Here is a 13,458-nt window from a genome sequence, read left to right as displayed (position 1 = left end):
AAAAACCCACCCCAACCCTAACACTACCCTTCCCCAAGAAACAAGTACACCAGTTACTAGATATACATGTGTACTTATAATAAATGTAGGTTTCTGAATAGTTTGGATGAAGTTTCAAATCAGGAGTTTGAAATAGTCTGGGGAATAATGAGAGGCCAACTACTTAAATCTGAAAAATCTTAGACAAGTAAAAGATCTGAAAATGTGAAAAGGCTGGATATTGCTTCCTTCTCTGTGCCTCACAAACCTGTTAGCTTTTTCCCCAGTTGAAACAAGTAGGAATAATGCGTGGTGCTGGAGGAAAGTAAAGTTTTTCTGACTAGAGTTCATATAAAAACACAGTTATAGTAATTTTTTTTGTGGATGAAGTCAGCATGGGCAAATTCTGCATGAGAATTGGTGTTGCTCTAGACATAGCTCATAAACATAGCTCAGAAACATCCAACAGTAATTTTAAAATCATCCAAGAAATCAGTATTGGTTTTTGGTGTTCTAACCTTACAGTGTAAGGCTTTGTTAGCACGGTTTGGAAGTATGACCAAAATAAAATGAGTTCTGGTCAAATTTGTGATCACACAAATTTGAGATGACTAGTGAATGGCTCTTCAAGGACTGTTATCAGACTTTATCAGTGCTAAGGCTGTAAAATGAAGAAATAAATCATGGTATTGCTATGAGAGTAATGGAGCACAGGCATCACAGAGAGCTATCCACCCTCAAAATTACTGTTTCTAAAATACAAATGCTATTGTTCTAAACAATTTATGAAAAAGAAACATTCCAGATCAGCTTCTGTAGAATACCTGTGCTCAATCCTCAGAAAGCTTCAATTTTGCTTACTTGGACTAAGGAGAAACCTTGCTAGTTGTCCTAAATTCAGCTGTCCCTGTAAAACAGAATCTTTTGTGTTTTGATGGCTAAGTAGTATAAGCTGTTTACATTTCTTGCTTGCAACCTCTAGCCAAATAGTTTTATAGAATGTTTGCTATTTTAAAAAAATATTTTTGATATGGTGTTTGATGAAGATAAATCACATTCTTGGTTAAGAGTATTTGAAGGAATTAGTCTGAAAATTTTTCTTCCTTGTCTTTACCAAAAGCATCTTATTTTTCAGTGTTCTCATCCTAGAGAAAATAAAAATATTTGCAGTTAGGAGGTATTCTTCTTGTAATTGATTCAGCTTGGAAAAAAGATACTGTTTGTGCTCAGTGCATTTACATTATGTCATTTTGTGTGTGTTAAATATATTGAATGCATTATATATATAAAAAAATATTTCACCTGCTTCACGTTATGCATGATACAGTTCTACTTTCTCCTAAGTTTCTAAACCCTTACTTGATGCATGAAATAGGTGTAGCTTGGGGATAACCCAGTCAATATGTGTGAAAGGACAGGACATAGGGAGAAATATATTACTTTATTGGTAATTATTATGATTAAGTTATAACATATGTAAGGTTTTGTTAGCATAAACACTTTTGTCTTTCTTCTGGAATGGTATAAATAAATCCATTGAAAGTAGTGTTACACAAAAGTAAATGGTAGAGTGCAGTAAACTGTTAGGGTTTTTTGTTTTATTAACAGAAGCTCTAATACTTCAAGAATATTTTGTCCATTCTGTTGTTCTTTACCAGATGTGTCTCACTTTATTTTGTGCTGCTGTTTTCATTCTGGTGCTAGTGGACTATACTTGTTGAAGTGTGTTGAAGCAATTGATTCATCGTAATAATAGAAGAGACTTCTATATTGATGCAGTTTATCCCTCTGCATAATACTGGCCATCAATTTCCCTGACTGAGTCTGTGTATCTAGATCACAAATTTATGGCTCATATGTACTGTCCCAGTTTTAAAGTATGCCAGTGGTAATAGTATAATTTATTATATATTTCATTTGGAAATAAATAAATAAAAGAGATTACATACTCTGTTTTTTTTTTTAGCTTCAACTTCGGGTCATTTTTTTTCCCTCACTAGATCAGCTAATCCACTATAACAGACATTTACTCTTCTGCAGATGTTTATACATTATTTTTTACCTTTGTATTTAATAAACCAAGAGATTTGATTAATGAGGATTAGTTCCTATTACTGTAATTTAGGATACCACTGCAGTTGTCCATCTAGATTCCTGCTGAAAGGTACTGCCCATATAACTAGGGTGACAAGTGGTGATGATGGCAGATTTAAACTAATAGGACAGGCTTGGAATTGTAAGGTTGAGGAGCTGGCACGTGATTTCACCTGCTGCACCTGTTCCTGGAAAGGTACCCACCAACAGGAGTGGAGGGCAGAATTGAGGCTGCTAATATCTTACCTTGCTGTTCTGAATGTTGCAAGGGCTTGTGAGTCAGTCCTAAACAGATGAACCTGTGGTGTTCTGCTGTGAAATAGGATTTCAGATCCCAAATCTTGCAATTTTATGAAACCTTACATGTTTTTGTGTGCTTTATAATTTTTGTCTTTTACTTAGTTATTAACAACTGGATATAGCAATTTGTGAGGTACTTTGCAAATAGTTTCAGTGGTGTGTGTTCAGCTTATTTATCAATAGTTGCTACTAATGCACCCAACTTTCATTACAGTCATTTGCACCTTAGAGTTGGTGGTAGCTCATGATTGTCATCACTCCAGGCTTATGCTGTCACTTCCCAAGAGTATGATTCTATGATTGCATTCTTTCGTGTTGTATTTTAAGTTTTCGTATGACAGGGTTAAATATGACCCTAGTTGTCTTACCTGCTTGAAACAACATCTCAGCCTTGGCCATATTGATCACCATAACTGGTCTACTCTGGCCTCATATCGGGAGGTCTGGAGACACACCATCTATAACGCTGCTGTCTTCTTTGAGAACACACACAGCATCACTCTTGAGGACAAGACAACGCAGAAAGAACCGTGTCTTGCAGAATACACCACCTAAGGAGTCTTTCTGTTGTGCCTTTTGCAATCGGACATGTCTATCTCGTATTGGCCTCGTAAGCCACCAGTGTGCTTGTAACAAATGTGGATAGAGCCCTCCCAAATCTTCGTTCCCAAAGCCTAGCCATGATGATGATGATGTCTTACCTGCTCTGTGCTCCAGGTCCCCATGTATCTATAACTTGGCCTTGCTGTTACTTATAGCACCATTAATATCAATCAGTTGCAGATTTTATCAGCAATGGCTTTGTATTCTAGGGGGGAAACTCTTGAAAATCTTGACTGATGCTGCGTTGTGAAGAAATAAAGCTAATTTCTCATGAGACATTTAATGACTTCCTTGAGGGTACTGTTCAGTTTCTCCAAGTAAATGTCGGATTAACACTCTACAACCAAATCAGAATGGCTGATGTTCAGGAGTAAGCAAACGAAAACCACTCTTCTAGTAGATAGTGTATTCATACGAGATTGTAGGATGTGATCTGTTTCAGTTGCGTACAAGTTCTAGCTTACGACCATGTTTTTTAAAGATATCAAAGTTTTTTTTTTTTTTTCCCTTGTGGTAATTATTCCCTTGTGTCTCCTTTGGTATTTTGGTATATGAATTAGGAATATAAAAATGAAGGTTATGTGTAATGTTGAAGAAGGTTTTAAATCAAATACAGGTAAAGTTGCTTTTTAATTAATTCTTCCCTGAGTGTTTCAAAATGGGTTGCTTGACTATTCCTTTTATAGAAACAGGATGTTTTGGTTTTATGAAATGTGCATTTCTTGGGAATTCATTTTGAGAAAGTGTTTGTCTGCCTCCACCCTTGGTGGAATGCAGATGACATCAGATTTTTTTATGTACTGGTGCTACAGGCAGTACATTAAGACCAACTCTAGAAGTGTCAGTGACATAATAGGAATTGCATTCTAAGCAGTCTTATTATTTAGGGTGAATTGGTCGTATTGATGTTCAGGTGATCATATCTAAGGCAACAAAAGATTTGAATTTTTATCTATAGAATTTTAAATATTATAAGTAATTGCAATGTAGGTTCCACTTCAGGTAATTTTGTGATCTAAAACATAACCCTTGAAGTGCCTTTCTTGGATGGCAAAGCTGTGTTGTTCACTTGTTTTGGATCTCTTTTATGTGTTTTCTCTCACTTGTGCTAATTTTGGTTCAACTGGCATTGGAGTTCAAGGTGTCCCTTTGGAAACTGTTGATTAAGATCTAATTACAACTTCACAAAACCAATTTCTTTAAGAGAATGTTTGCAAATAAAAAGATAAGTATCATTTGAAATATGCAGTTAATTGAATAAAAGCTTTATTCTAACTTTGTATCTAAATTTTATGGGATCATAGGATGACTATGAAGAGACCTAAGATGCTAATGAAGGGACTCCTGTAGGTCATCTAGTCCAACCCCCTGTGCAAAGCTGCATCAAATCTAAACCTGTTCAATCTGTGCTTGTCAGCTGAAACATATTTCATTTAGCTGAGACATTCCAAAGTACCTTGAAGTCCCAGGTGCTACTTCTGCTATGAATTCCCAACATTTTTGTGGTGAAAGAATATCCAATGTGATTGAATTTGGTTTACAACCTTGCTTTGCATCTATGCAAAGTATACGACTCAGACACCTTTTGTTTGCTCACATTTTTACCCACAGACCTACTTGTAGAGTTTTACTCTAGTGTGTATTGACATAAATTCTGACATATTGGGCATCTGTTACTAAAGTTGTTTGTCTAGGAAATACTGAAGAAAGGGCCTAGCTTAACACATTTTGGAAGTGCTTTTACAATGTTTTAAAGGAGAATATGGTGCAGTTTTAAATAGGATTTAGTTTTAAATCCTACTGTGGGTACATTGGTGTTTCTCCATTAGAATGACGGTCATGAGGAGCGTGTAGAATTCATGACTGGAATGCTTGGTAAGAATACTCAGAGACACTGATTTGAGATAGCTGAGATAGTACAGGGTGTTTGTTTTTCCTTTAAGTTCTGATGGCAATTGTGATGTGCCTGTATTTAAAATTACTAAACTGTTTAAAGTTCTATGGCAGTAAATTTTACTTATTTGTTCTGTCTATCCCAGTAGGCAGCTAAGCCCCACACAGCTGCTCACTCACTCCCCCCCAGAGGGCTGAAGAAAAGAATCAGAAGGGTTAAAGGTGTGAAAACTTGTGGGTTGACATAAAGTCAATTTAATAGGTAAAGTAAAAGCTGCACATGCAAGCAAAACAAAATAAGTTGTAGGTGGGTTTGTTTGTTTTGGCAAATGCAAATGCAGGTAGGGTGAAAGGTAGGCATAAGTGAAGTTAGTGGCAAAATGCCTTCTGACTGTTACATGTGGGATTTTCTAATTTTCTAAAACAAATTATATTTAGGACCAGGTAATAGCAGTGTAAGGTAGCTTGCCAGTCTTCTGTCTTCGTAAACCTTAGCACAGGTTTATTCAATCTAATTTCTTGGCAAGGTCTCCTGCCATGCTGCTGTACTTTGCTTTCTGTCAGCATCTGAGTTTAGTTAGTTCAGAAGGAATTCAGTGTGTCCATGTCACTGTGACTGTAGTAGTATGGATGTCTGTAAACAATGTGACTATAATGCAATTACAGCTGTTTAAAGATAGTTATTTTTGCTCTCTAGCTACTGTGCATGGTCTTGAGTGTTGTGCCTTGGTTTTAATTCTTACTTTTGGGCTGTCTTGGGGGATCAGTAGTGCTGTATCAGCAGTAATGTAAACAATAAAATATTAGGAGAATTTGTTCTTATATTCAAGTATGTGAATGTTAGAAAATTATCTGATATTTATATTTTGTGATACCAGATTACTTTCATGATTCAGCCATATATTAGTGTAAAATTGCTTAGGTAATGAAATACACTGAGGGCTGGACTATTCAACACCACTATTGTTATGCAGGATTTTGTTGGTTTTTTGGTACAATATTATTAGCCTGAAGAGCAGGAACATATTTAATCAAATCATGTCTTTGGATGTCTCACAAAAGCTCCTTTCCATTAGTTATATTTTCTGGTTTCTATTTTGAAATGTGGTTATCAATTTGTTTTCTTCCTCATAAAATATTTATGTTGCATTTAACAGTACTTATGACTATTTATTTATTCTCATAATAATATGATTTATTCTCATAATAACCATGAAGGGCTATAAACTTTCAGAATGGTAGATTTCAACTAGTGAGAATTTTCATGGTATAACTGGAGAAGCTGATGAGGAATGGAGCAGGCAGCAGGTGTATTGGGAGGTGACATTTCTAAATCATGTTTAAATAATATTAGCCCTCTGAATGCCTTATTTTTTTTTTTTTTTTAGCACTGATCTCTTCTCTGGGGTGACCAGTGACAGAACCCAAGGGAATGGCCTAAAGTTGTGTCAGAGGAGGTTTAGGCTGGATATTAGGAAAGGGTTCTTCACCCAGGGGATGGTTGGGCACTAGGACAGGCTCCTCAGGGAAGTGCTCACAGCACCAAGCCTGACAGAGCTCAAGATATTCCCAGGCACATGATGTGACTCTTGGAGGTGATCCCGTGCAGAGCAAAGGATTGGAGTTGATGGTCCTTGTGAGTCCCTGTGGGTCCCTTCTGTGATATTGGGCTACTGGCAAAATAGTAGCAAATAGAGTTATGGTTTTACTGTCTTAGGTGCACTGAATGGTTTTGAACTTGAATATGATTACAAGAGACAGTTAAAGGAGGATTTATTGTCTTCATAAATGTAGTAAGCTGTAAGTTTTAAAGAAAAAGGAAGTACAGTGAGTATAGTAATTGAGCTTATATCCTATCCTGCATTTATTCAGTTCAGTAGCAGGTATTTTCTTTGAGAGATTGCTCTATGTTCCTCAAATTTCATTTAAAATGTTTGTTAGTCAGTGTACCTGGCAGCAAATTAACTGGAGGAAGTCAGTGTTTAAATATAATATCATTTGACTGTTTAATCTATGGACTTTCCACTGGATTTCCACAGTGGTGAAAGGTAATTTTTTAGACAGCCTTTTTTTTTTTCTTAAATTGTTAAAGAAGCTTTGAGTCTTGTTTCATGAAACTACTATGTAAACACTGAACTACCAATACACCTTTAGCCATTTTCATGCAGTTTACTAATTTGGAGCAAAATTTGCAAGTTATGTAGCATGAATCTGTTGTTTTACACAGTGATTTAGTAGCTAACTTGGAATGACAGAATGAATAAAGTTGTACTGTGTATGAGAGTAAGGTGCTAATACTGAATCTTAGGATACCCGTTGGAAATATTTTTTCTCCCGTCTTTGGCTTTAACCTTATTTTACAGTAAAGAAACTACTTAATTCACTTGGTGCAAAGACCAACTGACCTTCCTCTGATGCGGAGGAAAAATGAGAGGAACAGAAGACTGAGCCTAGCTTCTCTTTTTGAAATTCTGAAAAGGGCATCCTCTAAGAACTTGGCTTTCTTTTTTAGTAGTGCAAGAAAGTTGATATGTAATTCAGAAATTTTTTTTAATTAAGGAATGTTTATGAAAATGAATGTATGATTAATTTCCTTATTTTTTTCAGTTTTGTTTTCAATGGCCTATGTTACTTGGAAGGGAAACTTGGAGAAAAAACAGTTTTGAATATCAGCTCCTAACAGAAGGACATTGCATCGCACACTTAAACTTTTTAATTGTGATTGAATCTATTAATTTATGACTACATGGGAAAATATTTTGCTATTTTTATGTACCTTTTTTGCGTGGATGATGATCTGTCATTTCCTACCTGATATCTTGTTTCAGGTGAATGAGATAAATATGAAAATCAAATGTGAACTATTTCAAGTTAAGATAAATATAAATAGGCTTATGTGGGATACCATAGCCCCAATATCTCTCTGACCAATGATTTATAATATTGCATACTTTTAGCACATGGTGAGAGTCATTGTGTAATTGTAATTACCAGAATGCTATTTTTCATTTCAGAATAAATTAATTGGTTTGTTTGTGCTTGTTGTTTTATTATAGTGAAACATTACTTTGCAAGGGCTAGTTGAGTCAAAATTTCTGAAGGTTGCCAAGTCAGTATTCCTTGTTTTGGTGAGACTGTCTGACCAATGTATGTACTTTATATTTGCTTGTAGAACTTTGAGGAAAATTTAATTAATAGACCACTGATACTTTTTATCCTTCTTTGTTTTCTGAGTGCAAATATATATCTTAGTCAAGTATAGGCCTCTCTAAGCCTTGATAGGGTAGGTAAGGTGCTTATTTGCCAGATAAAGCCACAGTTAAGCCAGGAAAATGTATTTTAACAGGCTATTCCCTAGGGTAACTATTCACATAAAACCCCATCTCTTTTTAGTTTTGTAATTCTATGTAGACAAAATATTTCAAATCATACTGGCTATTAAAATTACTGCTAACCAGAGTTTTGTATAATGTAGTTTGTCGAACAACGATGTATTTGAATAAAGAACTGCCTCAGTCGTTGTGCATTGTATTCTCTCATTTGCAGGGGTGTGCAAGCACAAGTCCATAGACATGGGAGACATGATGTACATGCCTATACACACTTCAGGCATATGGACTTAAAATTTAGATTTTCATTTGTTTTGTTTCTGGGAGACATAAAGGCATGTTTTTATGTCCATAATTTGAAAAGTAGAAGTAATTAGTGTACTCATGGGAGCTTTCCAGTATCTGTTTTAAGAACAAAATTTGTGAATTATGCAGAATTTATTCAAAGAAGTTGTATATATATTTCATTCTGAACTTGGTTGCTACTCAGAATATACACTGTAGGTATTTTTACAGTAATTTCTGCGCATCTAAATACTTTTATGTGTTTAAATAATGTAGTATTGGCTCTTTTGTTATGTATATATGTTAGATAGTAACCTTCCATAGAGAATGTAGCTGATTACTGGTTTAAAATCCCTATTCTCTGTTTTTACAGAAAAAGTACTAGAAGAGTATGAGCACCTCAAAATTCTAGTCTGAATCTTTTTTATTTTATTTGTGTCCTTATACAATTGTTTTTTCAAGTATATCTGGCTACAGTTTAGCAAGAAGAAAAATATTATGCCTTCCTCTTCACTCATTTTATGATTTCTGCAGATATGTCCATGTAAAGTGTAATCATTATTTCCAAGATTGCTTAGGTCTGAGGGTAGTTACCTATCTTAAACTTTTGTGGTGAGATATTTTTGACTGTCTTGTTACCTCTTCTCTGACTCCTTTTTGATATTCTCTTAATGTTTTGCCTTTATTAGGCAAAGGAAGGGTCTTTGTATTTCAGATACTTGATTGCATTCTGTTCCTCTCTGTGATGAGGAATACTAAAAGGCTATTTTAAGTGCATTTAAATGGATACAACTGAATGTTTTTAATGCATATAAGCAGTAATGAAAAGATTTTGTGCCTTTTCTAGGCTGTTTTTATATCATAATTGCATTCTTTAAAAGTAAATCTCCAGCCGCTAATGCTGCTTCTTATAAACCCCGTAAGAGTCAGGTTATTCCTGTGGCTTTGTAAAATCTAGAGGTATATAGACTACACAGTTTGAAAGAGTAGTTTAAGGCAGGCAAACCCTTTAGGATCCTATCAGATATGTAACATTCAAATGTGTGTAAAAGTTCACTCAGGTATTACTTATAAATTCTTACTGAGAAAAAGGTATGGAAAATCTTTCCCTCTGAACTTGTGTTGCTGAACATTCCATGTCAGAGACACTTGTAAGTATTTTGGATCTGTTGGAATTGGAGGTGGAAAACATCTTGTACTGATTTTTCACTTTGGATAGTTTCTCTAGAACAGTAGTTTGCAAAGTGAAAAACATTAATTACATAAAAGCTTGAAAGTGATATTTCACTGAAACTGTTTACAGATCCTTGACGTGAAACCCAAGGATTTTCTGAAAGAATGTCCTCTTTCCCTTACTAAAAGTACAAGCAATAACCAGAAACTAAACCAACCTCTGTATTTTAGCAGTTTTCCAAAGAAGGGCTAGACAACCTAATCCAGAGGTTCTATTAAGAAGTTTTTGTTGATATAACAGCTTCATCTGTCTGGGTAATTTTTTTGCTCTTTTTATGAATATTCTAGACTCTCAGAAAAGATCCTTAATTTAAATATCCGGTTTATATTCAAGTTCAGAATTACTCTGTGTTAATTTAGAAGTACAGGATATTTTTAGAAATATTTCGGATTAACATTTTATTTGAGAACTTGAAACAAGTTTAATATCCTTTTCTTGCTTGCTTTTTTTTTTATGGTGGTTTATTAGAATTTTGAGCCTTGGTAGTTGAGGCGCTTAATTTGCAAGGCTTTGAACAAAAGGAAGATAGGAAGGCAGGTTCTTAAGGGTTATACTGCGGTCCCTGACACTGGCAGTGCTTGTGGGTTCCTTGCAGAGTTGTCTGAAATGAATGTGAATCAAGATGGGACTACTGGGCAAAGGGGGAAAACCAAATAAAGGCATACAATAAAAAAAGACAACAAAACCTACAAATAACTCAGCAAATTAGTAGCCTGTGGTTGGCCATAATGAATAGACTAACCACAGTATAGAAGCAGTTTCTGGATGATGTTGATTGCCAAAGCTAACATAAACCCATATTTTGACATGCAATTATTGTGTGATATCTAAATTCTCAGTAGAACTGAGCCTTTTTTATTATCGAATATAGTTGCTATTTAAGAGCACACCAGGAAATCAGAGAATAAAGCATTTTGAGTAATTAAATGAATGCCTAGCCTTGCTTTGTATATAAAGCATTGAAATAATTTTTCATTCTGAAAGAAATAGTAAATAAAATATAATTACCTTAAACCGTTTTAGCCTTATTTAAAAATGATGTGAAAATTTTCTGTTGGAACTCATCTTAAAATCATAGGATCGTTTAGGTCATAAAAGTCCTGTAAGGTCCTGAATCGTTAGACATGGCAAAAGTATCTGTATTGGCACTGGTTTATGGTCTTCACTCTCACTACTGTTAATGCACTGGCACCAGTACAAAGTAGGAATCTGAACTTTACCAAGGTAGGCATATTTTCTGAATCTTAACATTTACATTTAGTAAATGCTGGCCAGTGGAACTCTTCAGTCTTCAGCAAAAACAACAATAAACTGAAAGTATCTTGGATTCTTCAGGCAAAAGCTGGCTTCCTGTCCTGGTTTTTAGAACTGTGTTTGTGTACGGTAAAGATGGAGAGTCTCTCTCTTTTTCACTCCTTCCCTGCCACTCTCAGCAGTATTACTGTGCAGTTTTTTTTCTCCTCTGAATCCTTTTACAGCCTCTGCCTGATTATTTTCCTGTAGGAAAATAAGATGTCATCGTAGAACATACATCTAGAGTAAGACAGACGAATCTGGCTTTCCTTATTAGTCTGGCTTTGCTGACTTGTGTTACTTATTAAATATGGATAATACAACTCCCACTGCACTTGAAGTAAATGATGTGTGGTGTCTTGGAAAAACTAATTTCAAGACAGTCACTGTGTCTCCAATCCCTTGTAAAATAGATGTAACTAATTTTTACATACTCGAAGTATGATGAGAGCAAGTGTAATAAAGAGAGATACACTGATATCTCAGGACTTGTTAAAATGTGTCAGCAAGATAAAAGAGCAAGTGCTGGAATGAATAAGAAAAGGTGGATGAAAGTTTGGAACTAGGAGTGGGGAAGGATGGGTTGTATTATAGTAGGAAAGAGTAGCCTTGCCCCTCACCACCAGCTGTTTTAACAGTTTGATATAATTTGCAATTACATTAAGCTGTCATGTTTTTCTTCTCACCTCTTATTTTTTAATAACTACAATATACTGGAAACCTAGTTGTTTAATCATGTTTAAATGCTTTTTAATAAAAAATAGAACTTTATAATACAATAAAAATGGCTAAAATGTTGGTGAAGTAATAAGTAAGTTGTCTCAAAAACTTCTTTTTGAGATGATATGTGTAACAATATCTGATTACTAAACATTCATAAACACAGTGGCTGAAGTAGAGACCTTCTATTCCCCGATTTTTATCTCAGAAGCCTGGACAGTTTTATACCAACTTTATGCAAACCATTATTCTTAGAAAGCTGGTTCTGAATTCTTAGAATACTTTATTCTTAGTCATCTGCTCCTTCTCTACCTTAAAATGTAAGGCTCTTGTGCTCCATATTACTCTTTACTTTCCCTTTGTTGACTGTGTGTCAGGTTCTGATGCCATAGAGAAGAGATTAACTCACTTGTCATCTCCAGATTCATACAACATTTTTGTTGTAGACTGTGACAGGATCATATGCATGGCACTGGGTTGCTTCCCCTAGTTTTAGACGCTCTGTAATAAATGAAGTGATATAACTTTGTCAAGTACTATTGCAATGCACATAAGTTCTACTAGCTCTAGTTAAGACATAAAACATGGTTTGTCATGGATTTGACAGAGAGTAACTGTGATCTGTAAACCTTGCAGAAGTATCTGACTGCCAAGATAAGTAACCTCTTCCTTACACTTCACTAATTTAAGACAACTTCTAGCAGTGATGGCATATTTTACAATAATTTGTCACTTGCAGTTTAAAGCAAAGAAATTGAAGTTATCAGTGTTCCTACAGTTCTGTTTGGGGGATAACTTCGTTGTTTAGGTACATTTTACCTGCTATAACCGTGATCGTTTACCTAGGCTTGTATTGCATACTGTCCTGATTCACGTGGGAAAAGCATATACTACCCAGTGCTAGTAATGACTTTGAAAGACTCTGTATGTGACTGCAGGTAAAAAAAAGAAAAAAGCTGGAGGGTTTATGTCACCTGTCACTTCTGCAGTTTTTAAAATATTTGTGATGTGTGGCACGTGGACCATTTGAAGTTGTTGGACTTGATGATCTCTGAGGTCTTTTCCAATCTGTTAGGTTGAGAAGTTCAATTGCTTTCTCTTAACTTGCTTTATAAAGTGTGAAAATTTTCTAGTAGTAAAGGTACAAAATTCTTAGGACTTAAAGACCAATGTATAAGCCATAGGATCAGCAATAAAGCAGTAACTGCAGTGATTGTTGTAGGCACTCAAGGCATAATCCTTATGTTAGAAAACGGATGATGGCAGATGAACTGTGGTGTTACCCTAGAAGTGACTGCTATCCAGCCAGCTGGTTGAAAAAAAGAGGGCCCAAAAAGACAATGAGGAAATCAAAATTAAAGACAAGCTGACACTTGTTACCATATTTAGGAGAAAACTTCTTTAGAAAAAAATGAACTTGATTTTTGACCAGATTCTTGCACAGCTGTGTTAGTTGTTGGGACTGACAGCAATGGACAACCAGAGCACTTTCACCTGAGATTGCAGTTTAGCCTTTCATGCAGTTAAACAGTGCTTCATGAACTCTGCTTCATGAGGGTGTAGCTCATGAGTTTCAGCCTCACCTTGGGTTTTTCCCTCGGGAAGTTCTCATCCTCTAGCAGGTATGTAAGCCCAAAGTTTGATCTCATTTCTGACTGGTACTGGCAGCCCCCTTTTTTAAAGAAAAGTAGGTATTTAAGACTAAGGTGTTACAAATGGTCATCTTTT

General features: G+C 35.4%; 1 protein-coding gene and 1 long non-coding RNA gene across 8 annotated transcripts in view; one reads left to right on the top strand and one right to left on the bottom strand.

Annotated features, from left to right (window-relative positions):
• The window catches only part of LRCH1 (leucine rich repeats and calponin homology domain containing 1), a 118,842-nt gene that overhangs the window by 11,307 nt on the left and 94,077 nt on the right, over nucleotides 1-13,458 (top strand). The gene's annotated exons all lie outside the window — the stretch shown is intronic.
• The window catches only part of LOC113949921, a 6,977-nt gene continuing 4,511 nt past the window's right edge, over nucleotides 10,993-13,458 (bottom strand). Inside the window, exons 2-3 of the long non-coding RNA XR_003528611.1 lie at nucleotides 12,140-12,231; nucleotides 10,993-11,214 (exon numbers count right to left, since the gene is read on the bottom strand). This is a non-coding gene — a long non-coding RNA (uncharacterized LOC113949921). The remainder of the gene's footprint in view (nucleotides 11,215-12,139; nucleotides 12,232-13,458) is intronic.

Source organism: Corapipo altera, unplaced genomic scaffold (assembly GCF_003945725.1).
Source record: "Corapipo altera isolate COAL_440 unplaced genomic scaffold, ASM394572v1 0, whole genome shotgun sequence".
Lineage (NCBI taxonomy): Eukaryota > Metazoa > Chordata > Aves > Passeriformes > Pipridae > Corapipo > Corapipo altera.
Note: the sequence above shows the minus strand (reverse complement) of the source record. Positions and strands in the feature narration are given on the sequence as shown.